Here is a 14,325-nt window from a genome sequence, read left to right as displayed (position 1 = left end):
CCTGTTAGGACCTGCGCCATCTCCGGACTGAACCTCCCTAGTTTGAGTAATGTGTGTGCGTCCTTAACATTTTTAATAAAGATCTTCGTTATCCTACCTGTATCACCCTCTTCATACCTTTTCCCCCATTCTCGCACAGTCTCATCTCTTATATTTCTTTTAATATATGATAGGGGATAGTCCGTGTAGGTCGCCCTAATCTTGGAGATTTCTGCAGCGTTCCTAGCTAGTTCATCCGCTCTCTCATTCCCCACTGTGCCGACGTGCGCTTTCACCCAGAAGAGTTGTATGTTTTGGCCTCTGCTGCGGCACTCTTCTAGATGTCTGCGGATCTCAACTACCTGTGGATTAAGAGAGCGTTCACTGGCGATCGCCGCTAGGGAAGATTCAGAGTCACTGTAAATATTTACCTTATCTTGTTGGTTACTTGCCTCTCTTACTGCACTGTACAGAGCTGCAAGCTCCGCCTGGTAGACAGTGCAGTAAGGCGCCAATATTATTTTCTTGTATTTGACTTCCTTCCCTTCGCTCCATTTGGACCATGCGGCTCCTACACCTTGTACGGTCTTACTTCCATCAGTATAAATACTCACCGAGTTTGATTTTCCTAGCTTAGCTGGCTCATTTACGATACTGTATGTGATCTCCGGTCTTTTCGCGGGGTGTGGCATGTTAATAACAGGCACAGCTCGCTCAATCCAGTCTCCTTCGCGTATAAACGGGGATGAACCCCTTCTCCTAGCTACATACAGAGCTGCACTCTCTTGAATTCTTAGGTCTAGGGGCAGTATTCCCGCCAATAGCGTCGCGGATTTTAGCGAAGCTGTCCGGTATGTCTTTGCTATTTTCTGCGCAAACGTTCCTTGGATACCATCGAGCTTTTTCCTTATGCATAACTTTTTGGCTGCCGCAGCCCAGGCTGCTGAGGCGTAAGTTACGATTGGCTCGATTACTGCGCAGTATATTTCATTTATCGTATCGCCATTCATTCCCCAATCTAACTTTGCCATTTTTGCCACTTTTTTATATATATCTGCCGCCTTTTTTGTGACTATTTGTGCATGCTTATTAAACGTAAGTCCCTCATCTATGGTTAAACCCAATAGTTTAATATCTTTAACCAGGCTTATACTAGTGCCTCCCATGCTGATCCTTGGGGTGTCAAAGTTCCTCCTTCGCGTCAGGACCATCGCGTTGGTTTTCTGTGGCGCGAAGTTGAGTTTATTCATGGCACTGCATTGCCTTACTTGTTAGAGGGCTACATTCGCTCTGTTTTCGATTAAGTGTGTGTCACTTCCCGTGAACACCAACACTATATCGTCTGCAAAAGCTTGCACATATACCCCTTCCTCTTCTAATTGTACTAACAGTGGGTCCAATAAGATGTTCCAGAAAGTGGGGCCACTAATCGAGCCTTGTACACACCCTTTCTCAGGTTTTCGTGTGTGCTCTTTGTTTCCGTAGCGTACCACCACTTTCCTCTCCGTAAAATAGTCCTCCACTATTTTTCTTATGTTCTCAGGGCATCCTTTTTGTGCTAATTGGTACTTGATTGCCGGCCACCATGCGTTGTCGAATGCCCCCTCGATATCCAACGACACCATCAGAACGATCTCCTTGCTACAGATGCGTTCCTTTATGTAGCTTATGATATCGAAGAGAGCATCCTCCGTGCTCTTGCCCGGAACGAAACCGTAATGCCTCCTACTCAGTTTGGGGAGTATATGATGTCTTATTCTGTTTATAACAGTCTTCTCCAGTACCTTCCCCATTACCGGCAGAAGGCCTTCCGGGTTCACCATGATTGCTGCATAGCAGATATCAGCTGTGAGTCCGTCGGCTCCCGGAGCTTTCTTCGGATTAAAGCTTCGCGCTACGCTAATGAGCTCCGCCTTTGTGAAGGGCACTTCATTATCGTTATCGCGTGAGCTACTGGACTTTTCCTGGGCCTTTATTGTAATATTTCGGTGGATTTCATTATCGACCTCGATATTATCTGGCGGGAAGAAATTGTGAGCCAGTAGCTGCACTGATTCTTCGGCGCTTAGCGCTATGCCTTTTTCTACTAGTGTCACATCTTCCCTAGTCCTCTCTGACTTCTTTATAATCCTGTATACCCTGTCCCATACACTCTCGCCTTTTTTGCTACAAAGCTTTTTCCAACCTTCGGTCTGTGTTTTCTCTATTTCCTCTTCGTAGATCTGCTTAGCTTCGAGGTATTCCCGTATCACAAATTCCCGTCTCCTCGGGGCTGCGTACGAGATTCTTCTCTTCTTTCTTGTCATTTCCTTCTTTAAACTTTCAATTATTTCACTCCACCAAGGTGGGCTTAAATTTTTCTTTCTAACATTTATTCGAGGAATGGTGTTATGGGCGGCTTTGGCAATGGCATCCGTGAATCTTTTTACTACTTCGTCTACTCCAGCTTTGCTGTTTATTTGATTTATAGCGCTCTCCGTTAGTACATTCTCTTCCATATTCTTTTTAAGCTCGGTCTTAAAGTCCATCCATTTGGCTTTGTTCGTTTTGTATTTGCGAGTGGTTTTGGGCAGGACTTGCAATGCGGATTTTTCCAGATCTATCTTAACTAGAATGGTATTATGGTCTGAGCTCGTCATTTCTTCATCAACACGCCACTCTTTCACCTTGCCGAGGAGGGCGGTTGTGCATACGGTGATGTCAACTATGCTTGTATATCTTCGTCCCCCTCGCACGGTGTCGAATGTAGGCGTGTTTCCACAATTTAAAATGCTTAACTCCTCTTCATCGAGGAAGCCTCTTAGTTCTGCTCCTCGACTGTCCTCCGATCGGCTTCCCCACCAATCACTCCAAGCACTCACGTCCCCTCCTACTAAAACCATCTTGGTCTTTATTTGTCTCGTGATGCTTTTCAGATGTTCGAGGTGTGGTTCAATGGGTTCATCGCCTTCAAGGTATACGGAGACTATCGCTATTTCCCACTTGTCAGTTTTCAGGATGGCAACCACTATGTTCTCCGTATTCAGTGTCTGATTTTGTGAGACCTCTATTTGTTCGTCGAAAACAATTATGGCCGCCTTTACTGGTTTCCTGGTCCTTTAGCCCCTCGTGTAAGGTTCTTGTAGTAGTCCTACATTTATCCCTCTACTACTCGCCTCTTTTATGAACTCTTGGGTGGCGTTTCTCTTTCTTTGAAGGTTCGCCTGCGCCAAGAGAAAGCCATTTTTCTTATTTTGGACTTTGGCTTAACAGTACGCGTAACTGAGCCTTGCTGCTCTGTCCCAGCCGCGACGTGTCGGACAATTATCGCTGAAGGCTCCATGTTCCGCGTTTTGTCGCCTGACTCCTTGCAGTTTACACACTTTGGAGGCTTTCCGCTCTTCCAACTCTGGCATTCTGACCTCAAGTGTGAACCTCCACAGTGGCTGCACACTTCCGTTTCTCGTTGGCATTGCTTGCGGCTGTGTCCGTAGCCAAGGCACATTGTACATTAGACTAGAGGGGATTGGTCCTCGACCTACACTCTTTGTAAGTCCACATGGATCCTTCCAACTGTTGTTAATGCTAGCCACATTTTTGGCGTTACTTGCAGGATCACGTGGCACTCGTGCGGATTTCTCACCTTCCTTCTGTACCTTTCTATTATTGCCCAGTCTTGTTGCGTAAGTTGTGCGGTCACGTTTTTGTTTTGGTTCCTGAGTGCTTTTATTATGTCCTCAAGCGTGTTGTAGTTTAGCAGGTTTTTTATTTTTATGAGGGGATTTTTATTTGCGACCTCCCTTACCATTAGGTGGTCATCACCTTGCTCTAGTCTTTCTTTTAATTTTCTTCTCCCCTCCTCTGTTCTACAACCTACAACTACCTTCCCATCTCTTGCTTTCCTTATCTTGTCTATTTGCACTCCCTCTTCCTTTGCTTTGAGCACGGTTCTTATGTGCTGTATTGTTATATCTGCCGTGTCGCTTACGTCTTTAGGCTCCACCACGACAGAGTGCAGCGTGGGTTTACTTTTTCCCGTGCCCTCCGCCTTTTTAATTGGGTCCTGGTTCCGCTCTTCCCTTGCTGCGGCTGCTTCCGCATACGTTTTTATCTTTGCTTCCATTCTTTGCTCTCTCTCTACTTCCCTAATGGCTTGTTTGCCCAGTTCCTTCTTAAGCTCAGCCAGTACCCTGTCCTCTTTTGTCTCTGCCAGATTTAGTATGTTCAATCTGCATTCTTCCAGTTTGATGTTCTCTTCTTCCAATCTTTTTATTTGATATTCTCATCTTTGTATTATTGGATTTGTAGAAGTCAACCTTTGTCTTCCTCGTATCTTCAGCTCCTTGTGGGTTTTTGTTTTTAAGTTCCTCTTCGGCCTCTCTTACTAGTTGATAGAGGCGTTTTATCGCCGTGGATACCCCAGTTTTGATTTCGTTCTTAATATTTCGTGACTCCCCAAGGTGGGCCATTGCCTTTAACAAGCAGTTTTTGGCTTCCCTTTCCCTCGATTCTTTCTTTACTGGTGGTACCGGAGATGCCCCCTTATTGCTTACTGTAGCAGTAGTATTTTCTTTCTGTTTGGGGCTTATACTTGAAACTTGCTCCCACTTGTCAATAGTATATCTAATACCTGGAGCTGCAGCCTTCATTTGTACATCCTCTGGCTGTTTTTCCGGCTCCTTCTCTGATTGGGTTTGCGCTGGTGTATGAATTCCCGGCATCATTTTGTGATGTTTACTGTAAGGCTTTTGTCTATTATATGCGAATTCTCGACTAGGGTTCGTCAAGTAATTAAAAGAGTATAACAATGTCTTAACTGAAACCTATAATTTATCCCCAAAAAGGTGTTAAATTAGTCCAGGGTTGTAAAACTTATACTAGGGTCTATCCCCAATAGGGTGATAGCCGTGTCTAACTTTATTTTCGTAAAATATAAAACTTATTTGTTTAAGTCAGAGGTATAATTTATAATTCTTAAATAAATTTCTTAAAAGGATTTTGTTAATTTTTATCAGTTCAATAAGACTGCCTAGTCTTTAGACACAATTTATACCCTGACTTAACCCTATAATCTATTTCCCCAAAAAGGTAATAGATTGGCCAATTTTTAATACTTATGCTAAGGTCTATCACCAATAGAATGTTAGACGTGTCAATTTTTATTTAACTTAAAGTATCAACTAAGTTGTTTAAGTCGGAGGTATAATTATAATGTAAAAATACTTTTTATTTGTATAGTTATATATTATGCTCAGTCCAATAAGAGGCTGGCTGGTCAATAGACAATATTTACACTTTGACTTAAACTTATAATCTATTTCCAAAAAGAGTTAAAGATAGGTCACTAAATAACTTATCCTAGGGTCTATTCCCAATAGGGTGATAGCCGTGTCAATATTCTAAACTACTTAATTATCACAGTTACGGTTAGAACTAGGGCGGTATCTAATCGCCTTCGAACCTCTAACTTTCGTTCTTGATTGATGAAAACACCTTTGGCAAATGCTTTCGCTGATGTTCGTCTTGCGACGATCCAAGAATTTCACCTCTAACGTCGCAATACGAATGCCCCCAGTTATCCCTATTAATCATTACCTCGGAGTTCTGCAAACCAACAAAATAGAACCGAGATCATATTCTATTATTCCATGCACGAAATATTCAAGCGGCATTTTGAGCCCGCTTTGAGCACTCTTATTTGTTCAAAGTAAAATTGTCGGCCCAACTCGACATTCACTGAAGAGCACTGCGATAGGATTTTGATATTGAACCGGCGTTTTACCGCCGGCTCACCGACGATATGCTCCGCAGACGTGTCAGTATCACCGCGGATGCGATGCACCGACAGCGCGGCGCACAAATGCAACTACGAGCTTTTTAACCGCAACAATTTTAGTATACGCTATTGTAGCTGGAATTACCGCGGCTGCTGGCACCAGACTTGCCCTCCAATTGTTCCTCGTTAAAATATTTAAAGTGTACTCATTCCGATTACGAGGCCTCGTAAGAGTCCCGTATCGTTATTTTTCGTCACTACCTCCCCGTGCCGGGAGTGGGTAATTTGCGCGCCTGCTGCCTTCCTTGGATGTGGTAGCCGTTTCTCAGTCTCCCTCTCCGGAATCGAACCCTGATTCCCGTCCGTCACGACGAAATATCATGATAATATTATATTATTATGTTATTATAATATTATGTTGGCTGTTGTTCGTTTGCACACACACAAATCTGCTTGGCGACGATGCGTCCTCGGACGAATCACCTGGCGTAGGGCTGAGTCTCAATAGATCGCAGCACGACGCTGCTCTACCGAGCACAACACCCCGCCAGGAACGTAAGTCGTCTACAGACTATTCCGAGCCCCGACATCGAACTGAGGTAAATTCGAAACTTCGACGCCGTGGTGCTCGTGTTAATACCGCTCGCACCGTTCGTCGCGTTCCAAATGGGCTTCGACGTCGCGTCTTACGAATAAAACGCGACTAGTAAAGTCACATTGTTTAGAGCCTCCCGACACTCGGGGCTCCGCAGTGAGTATATCCTTGCCGGATTCGGCTAGGCTGGCTTCGGCCTTAGAGGCGTTCAGGCATAATCCCGCGGATGTTAGCTTCGCACCACCGGCCGCTCGGCCGAGTGCATGAACCAAATGTCCGGTTGGGCAGAAGCGGTGCGCGGTCGATAATATCGGCGGGCGTACGGTGTTTCGTTCCAAGCGTGCAGAGTGGCGACGTGGCGGCAACGCTCGTCGCCGTACAACTCCCGCGTGATCCGGTTCGAGGACACTGCCAGGCGGGGAGTTTGACTGGGGCGGTACATCTGTCAAAGAATAACGCAGGTGTCCTAAGGCCAGCTCAGCGAGGACAGAAACACTGAACACAATGAAAGTAGTGGTTTTTCAGCGACGACCGCGAACGATCTCTCACTTATGCTACCCAATGCCTTATGCCGCATCGACATAAGATCTCTCCTTGAGCTTAGGATCGACTGACTCGCGAGCAACTACTGTTCACGCGAAACCCTTCTCCACGTCAGTCCTCCAGGGCCTCGCTGGAGTATTTGCTACTACCACCAAGATCTGCACCGACGGAGGCTCCAGGCGGGCTTACGCCCAGACCCTTCTGCGCACTCCGCCGCGCACGTCCTACTCGTTACGGCATAATAAGCGTGCGCTTTGACACGCACGCGCCGATTGCCGGTAACGGTAGTGTATAGGCAAAACGCTTCAGCGCCATCCATTTTCAGGGCTGGTCGCTTCGGCAGGTGAGTCGTTGCACACTCCTTAGCGGATTCCGACTTCAATGGCCACCGTCCTGCGGTCATGAGCGACCAACGCCTTTCAAGGTGTCCTATGAGCGTTTTTTAGGCGCCTTAACACTACGTTTCGTTCATCCCACAGCGCCAATTCTGCTCACCAAAATTGGCCCACTTGGCACCGTCTTCGGCAGATCTCCGGCTGCATCGTTCGAGTAAGCCGGAGTTCTCACCCATTTAAAGTTTGAGAATAGGTTGAGGTCGTTTCGGCTCCAATGCCTCTAATCATTCGCTTTACCGGATGAGACTGTTACGAGTCGACGCCAGCTATCCTGAGGGAAACTTCGGACGGAACCAGCTACTAGATGGTTCGTTTAGTCTTTCGCCCCTATACCCAGTCCCGACGATCGATTTGCACGTTAGAATCGCTACGGTCCTCCATCAAGGTTTCCCCTGACTTCGACCTGACCAGGCATAGTTCACCATCTTTCGGGTCCCAGCATCTGTGCTCAGAGCGCGCCCTCATTCGATGATTGGAAACGAGACGCCTCGGACGTGCGAGAGATCGATTTTTGACGACCGACGCTCCATCCTCCCTGAGCGCGCGACAAGCGCGCGCCTTCACTTTCGTTGCGCCTTTCAGTTTTGTCTGTTTGAATTCATAACTCAATGAATCGCACACATGCTAAACTTAGGGTTAGGTTAGGTTAGGTTAGGTTAGGATTTTTTTTTTTTCTAATACCTCCAACGCGGGGGTCGAAGCTTTTGTAATACGATCTACTCTTTCATTATCAATTTCTCTGTTCGTCATTCATTCCACATATTATATCTTTCTGCGTTCCTCTACTTTCATACTATACATCGGTGGGTTGCCAATGCTATTCCTGGCCTAACCAGTGTACCTAACCCTTCTTTCAATTTTTATTTCTTTTTATTAATATTTCTTTTATTTTCTACAATTACAAACTTTTTACATTTTATCCTACTTAAAACTACCAACTACAATACACTTTCTTATTTACTACTTTACAGTTATACAAATTATTTAAGTTTTCTTTAGTGTTAATTCCGCCAATATTTGTCTCTAAAACAATTCGACACGTGTTTCGCCTCTACACGAGGCATCCTCAGGACGTGTTGTCTCGCCAAAATCTGGCACGAGACTGAATCAAATGAGCCGGAAGCCGCTCTTTTATACCCTCGCCCCATGAAATGACGCGCTGTGATTGGTCGGCTGTTGTGACGTATTACCCCCGGAAGAGACACGTAACAAAGGTGATGGGACTAAATTTGTTTGTTCATTCAACAATGTAAACATATTGTTATTTTTGTGTTTTATTATTTCTAATTGCTCTAACACATTTAAGCGAAATCCTTTTTCACATGTATGCAAAATATTAAAATTATTATTGTTTCCGAGTGAGTGACCTGTATCAATTAAATGTTTCGCGAAGTTTGATTTTTCGGGATGATTATTCGTAAATGCGGCAATATGTTCCTTTAATCTAATTTCGAAATTTCGACCTGTTTGACCTATATATACCCCGTTACAAGTGTCACAACTTAGTTTATAAACGCCGGATTTTTCGGAATTATTTAATCGATCTTTGCCATTACATATTCGACTGACATTGTGATTCGTTCGGAAGGACACATTAATATTGTTTTTCCTAAATATTTTAGCTATTTTATCCGATATTGGACCAATATATGTCAAACTACCCACATATTTAGTATTTGATTGTGGTGGGACGGGATAAAGTTCTGAATTAATTAAACGTTTTTGTTTATTTTTAATTAATTTGTTCACTAACTGTTTTGTATAGCCGTTGGAAACCGCGATTTGGTATATTGTATTAAGTTCTTTCGCGAAGCTGTCACGGGACAGTGGGACTGACATTAATCTGTGAACATAGCAGCGGAAGGCCGCTAGTTTATGTTGTACGGGGTGGCAAGATGACGCGGGAATAGCAATATCTGTATATGACGGCTTTCTATAGATTTTGAATTCTAATTTATTATTTACTCTTGTTAATGTTAAATCCAAAAAATTTAGAGATTGGTTTGATTCGAATTCCAATTTAAACTTTATTTTTGGGTGGATCTTATTAATTTTATTAATGAATAGATTGATTTGACGTTCGGTGCCTGTCCAGCAAATTATTATGTCGTCAACGTATCGGTAATAAAACAGGATATGTGGGTCTCTCACCACGTAATTACCCTCAAAATTATCCATAAATATTTCAGCCATAATTGGACTTAATGGTGATCCCATTGCTAATCCTTCCTTTTGGCGATAGAATTGATTTTTAAATTTAAAATAATTTTGTTTCATACATAACCTAGTAAGATTGATGATGTCATCCTTTTCACCGGGATGTATCCTCTGTTTTTCAAAGAGATCATCAAGGATAATTAAAGTTTGTTCATATGGAACATTGGTAAATAAACTATCTACATCGAGAGACAATAATTTGGCATTTGGTGGAAGGTTGGTATTTTTTACTTTATTTATCAAATCTAGACTATTTTTCAAACTATACTGAGGATTGAATAATGATTTGTTTTTTATTATTACGTTAAGTTTTTTGGCAAGGTCGTACGTCGGGGCACCGATATAAGAAACTACTGGACGGACAGGATTATTTTCTTTGTGAATTTTAGGTAAACCGTATAAGATGGGAGGTCGCGGATTCATGGGAACTACGTATTTTAATTTACTTGGAGAAATAAATGACAAATTTTTAATGGACTCTTTTAATTCTGAAGTAAAGTTTTTAGTGGGGTCCGAGTTCAGACGTTCAAAATCGTCGGTTTGTATTATATCATTTACTTTCTGTTCATAATCGTTTTTATTTAGAATAACAATGCAATTACCTTTATCGGCTTTTGAAATGACTAAATTTTCTTGATTTAATTTATTTTGTAAAGAATTAAAAACATGTTTATCTGAAGTGTTTTGGTTATATGTGGTACACGATGGTTTTTTCAAAAGGGTCGAAATTTGATATCTGACGGCCATATCTTGTTGACTTCTAACACACGCCACTTCTGAATCTACTGCCAATGTATCAAGGGTTTTTTGGTTAAGACCCGGTCTGATATTGTATTTAAGGCCTTTTTGTAGTAATGAAATTTCAGGGGGAGAAAGTTGTGTTGTTGATAGATTTTTGACGCGCGTATAGAATTGGTGGACCGTGTTTTGTGCATCATCGTGATAGGAGTTATTGTTTTGACTATCCCGTAATAGCTGTGTCAATTTTCTAGACTGTATTTGATATTTTTCTTGTACTAGTCTATTGGCTAATTCCCGCGCTTTATTGTCTAAAATGTCAAACTCGATATTATGTAATTTGAATGTCAATTCGCAATATAACACTCTCAAGTGAAGCTTGAGATTGTCTCTAACTGAAAACCAATATCGGCACTCTTCGTTTAACCATATTTGTTTACATTTATTTACGGCTATAGTACTTGCGCGTGAATGTGTTTTAGATCGAATGTTGATGTAATTAGGGATGACTTTTAGATGTTTACACTGTTGATTGAACCAAACGTTTTGGGCTGCCAGACGCTGAAGCTTGGTCAACTTGATGTATAATTTCGCCTGTTCAGCTATACCTGCCGATTTAAGAAAATTTATTGAATAAGGCGTTACTTTGCGGAAATCCATAATTATACAAATTATTTAAGTTTTCTTTAGTGTTAATTCCGCCAATATTTGTCTCTAAAACAATTCGACACGTGTTTCGCCTCTACACGAGGCATCCTCAGGACGTGTTGTCTCGCCAAAATCTGGCACGAGACTGAATCAAATGAGCCGGAAGCCGCTCTTTTATACCCTCGCCCCATGAAATGACGCGCTGTGATTGGTCGGCTGTTGTGACGTATTACCCCCGGAAGAGACACGTAACAAAGGTGATGGGACTAAATTTGTTTGTTCATTCAACAATGTAAACATATTGTTATTTTTGTGTTTTATTATTTCTAATTGCTCTAACACATTTAAGCGAAATCCTTTTTCACATGTATGCAAAATATTAAAATTATTATTGTTTCCGAGTGAGTGACCTGTATCAATTAAATGTTTCGCGAAGTTTGATTTTTCGGGATGATTATTCGTAAATGCGGCAATATGTTCCTTTAATCTAATTTCGAAATTTCGACCTGTTTGACCTATATATACCCCGTTACAAGTGTCACAACTTAGTTTATAAACGCCGGATTTTTCGGAATTATTTAATCGATCTTTGCCATTACATATTCGACTGACATTGTGATTCGTTCGGAAGGACACATTAATATTGTTTTTCCTAAATATTTTAGCTATTTTATCCGATATTGGACCAATATATGTCAAACTACCCACATATTTAGTATTTGATTGTGGTGGGACGGGATAAAGTTCTGAATTAATTAAACGTTTTTGTTTATTTTTAATTAATTTGTTCACTAACTGTTTTGTATAGCCGTTGGAAACCGCGATTTGGTATATTGTATTAAGTTCTTTCGCGAAGCTGTCACGGGACAGTGGGACTGACATTAATCTGTGAACATAGCAGCGGAAGGCCGCTAGTTTATGTTGTACGGGGTGGCAAGATGACGCGGGAATAGCAATATCTGTATATGACGGCTTTCTATAGATTTTGAATTCTAATTTATTATTTACTCTTGTTAATGTTAAATCCAAAAAATTTAGAGATTGGTTTGATTCGAATTCCAATTTAAACTTTATTTTTGGGTGGATCTTATTAATTTTATTAATGAATAGATTGATTTGACGTTCGGTGCCTGTCCAGCAAATTATTATGTCGTCAACGTATCGGTAATAAAACAGGATATGTGGGTCTCTCACCACGTAATTACCCTCAAAATTATCCATAAATATTTCAGCCATAATTGGACTTAATGGTGATCCCATTGCTAATCCTTCCTTTTGGCGATAGAATTGATTTTTAAATTTAAAATAATTTTGTTTCATACATAACCTAGTAAGATTGATGATGTCATCCTTTTCACCGGGATGTATCCTCTGTTTTTCAAAGAGATCATCAAGGATAATTAAAGTTTGTTCATATGGAACATTGGTAAATAAACTATCTACATCGAGAGACAATAATTTGGCATTTGGTGGAAGGTTGGTATTTTTTACTTTATTTATCAAATCTAGACAAATAAAGTAAAAAATACCAACCTTCCACCAAATGCCAAATTATTGTCTCTCGATGTAGATAGTTTATTTACCAATGTTCCATATGAACAAACTTTAATTATCCTTGATGATCTCTTTGAAAAACAGAGGATACATCCCGGTGAAAAGGATGACATCATCAATCTTACTAGGTTATGTATGAAACAAAATTATTTTAAATTTAAAAATCAATTCTATCGCCAAAAGGAAGGATTAGCAATGGGATCACCATTAAGTCCAATTATGGCTGAAATATTTATGGATAATTTTGAGGGTAATTACGTGGTGAGAGACCCACATATCCTGTTTTATTACCGATACGTTGACGACATAATAATTTGCTGGACAGGCACCGAACGTCAAATCAATCTATTCATTAATAAAATTAATAAGATCCACCCAAAAATAAAGTTTAAATTGGAATTCGAATCAAACCAATCTCTAAATTTTTTGGATTTAACATTAACAAGAGTAAATAATAAATTAGAATTCAAAATCTATAGAAAGCCGTCATATACAGATATTGCTATTCCCGCGTCATCTTGCCACCCCGTACAACATAAACTAGCGGCCTTCCGCTGCTATGTTCACAGATTAATGTCAGTCCCACTGTCCCGTGACAGCTTCGCGAAAGAACTTAATACAATATACCAAATCGCGGTTTCCAACGGCTATACAAAACAGTTAGTGAACAAATTAATTAAAAATAAACAAAAACGTTTAATTAATTCAGAACTTTATCCCGTCCCACCACAATCAAATACTAAATATGTGGGTAGTTTGACATATATTGGTCCAATATCGGATAAAATAGCTAAAATATTTAGGAAAAACAATATTAATGTGTCCTTCCGAACGAATCACAATGTCAGTCGAATATGTAATGGCAAAGATCGATTAAATAATTCCGAAAAATCCGGCGTTTATAAACTAAGTTGTGACACTTGTAACGGGGTATATATAGGTCAAACAGGTCGAAATTTCGAAATTAGATTAAAGGAACATATTGCCGCATTTACGAATAATCATCCCGAAAAATCAAACTTCGCGAAACATTTAATTGATACAGGTCACTCACTCGGAAACAATAATAATTTTAATATTTTGCATACATGTGAAAAAGGATTTCGCTTAAATGTGTTAGAGCAATTAGAAATAATAAAACACAAAAATAACAATATGTTTACATTGTTGAATGAACAAACAAATTTAGTCCCATCACCTTTGTTACGTGTCTCTTCCGGGGGTAATACGTCACAACAGCCGACCAATCACAGCGCGTCATTTCATGGGGCGAGGGTATAAAAGAGCGGCTTCCGGCTCATTTGATTCAGTCTCGTGCCAGATTTTGGCGAGACAACACGTCCTGAGGATGCCTCGTGTAGAGGCGAAACACGTGTCGAATTGTTTTAGAGACAAATATTGGCGGAATTAACACTAAAGAAAACTTAAATAATTTGTATAATTATGGATTTCCGCAAAGTAACGCCTTATTCAATAAATTTTCTTAAATCGGCAGGTATAGCTGAACAGGCGAAATTATACATCAAGTTGACCAAGCTTCAGCGTCTGGCAGCCCAAAACGTTTGGTTCAATCAACAGTGTAAACATCTAAAAGTCATCCCTAATTACATCAACATTCGATCTAAAACACATTCACGCGCAAGTACTATAGCCGTAAATAAATGTAAACAAATATGGTTAAACGAAGAGTGCCGATATTGGTTTTCAGTTAGAGACAATCTCAAGCTTCACTTGAGAGTGTTATATTGCGAATTGACATTCAAATTACATAATATCGAGTTTGACATTTTAGACAATAAAGCGCGGGAATTAGCCAATAGACTAGTACAAGAAAAATATCAAATACAGTCTAGAAAATTGACACAGCTATTACGGGATAGTCAAAACAATAACTCCTATCA

General features: G+C 40.9%; 1 long non-coding RNA gene across 2 annotated transcripts in view; it reads right to left on the bottom strand.

Moving 5' to 3' along the window:
* Positions 1-7,892, bottom strand: part of LOC126968104 (uncharacterized) — a 190,732-nt gene extending 182,840 nt beyond the window's left edge. For both annotated transcript variants that reach the window (XR_007730135.1, XR_007730134.1), the window contains exon 1: positions 7,671-7,892. This is a non-coding gene — a long non-coding RNA (uncharacterized LOC126968104). The remainder of the gene's footprint in view (positions 1-7,670) is intronic.
* Between the last annotated feature and the right edge of the window lie 6,433 nt (positions 7,893-14,325).

Source organism: Leptidea sinapis, chromosome 14 (genome assembly GCF_905404315.1).
Source record: "Leptidea sinapis chromosome 14, ilLepSina1.1, whole genome shotgun sequence".
In the NCBI taxonomy this organism is placed as follows: Eukaryota; Metazoa; Arthropoda; class Insecta; order Lepidoptera; family Pieridae; genus Leptidea; species Leptidea sinapis.
Note: the sequence above shows the minus strand (reverse complement) of the source record. Positions and strands in the feature narration are given on the sequence as shown.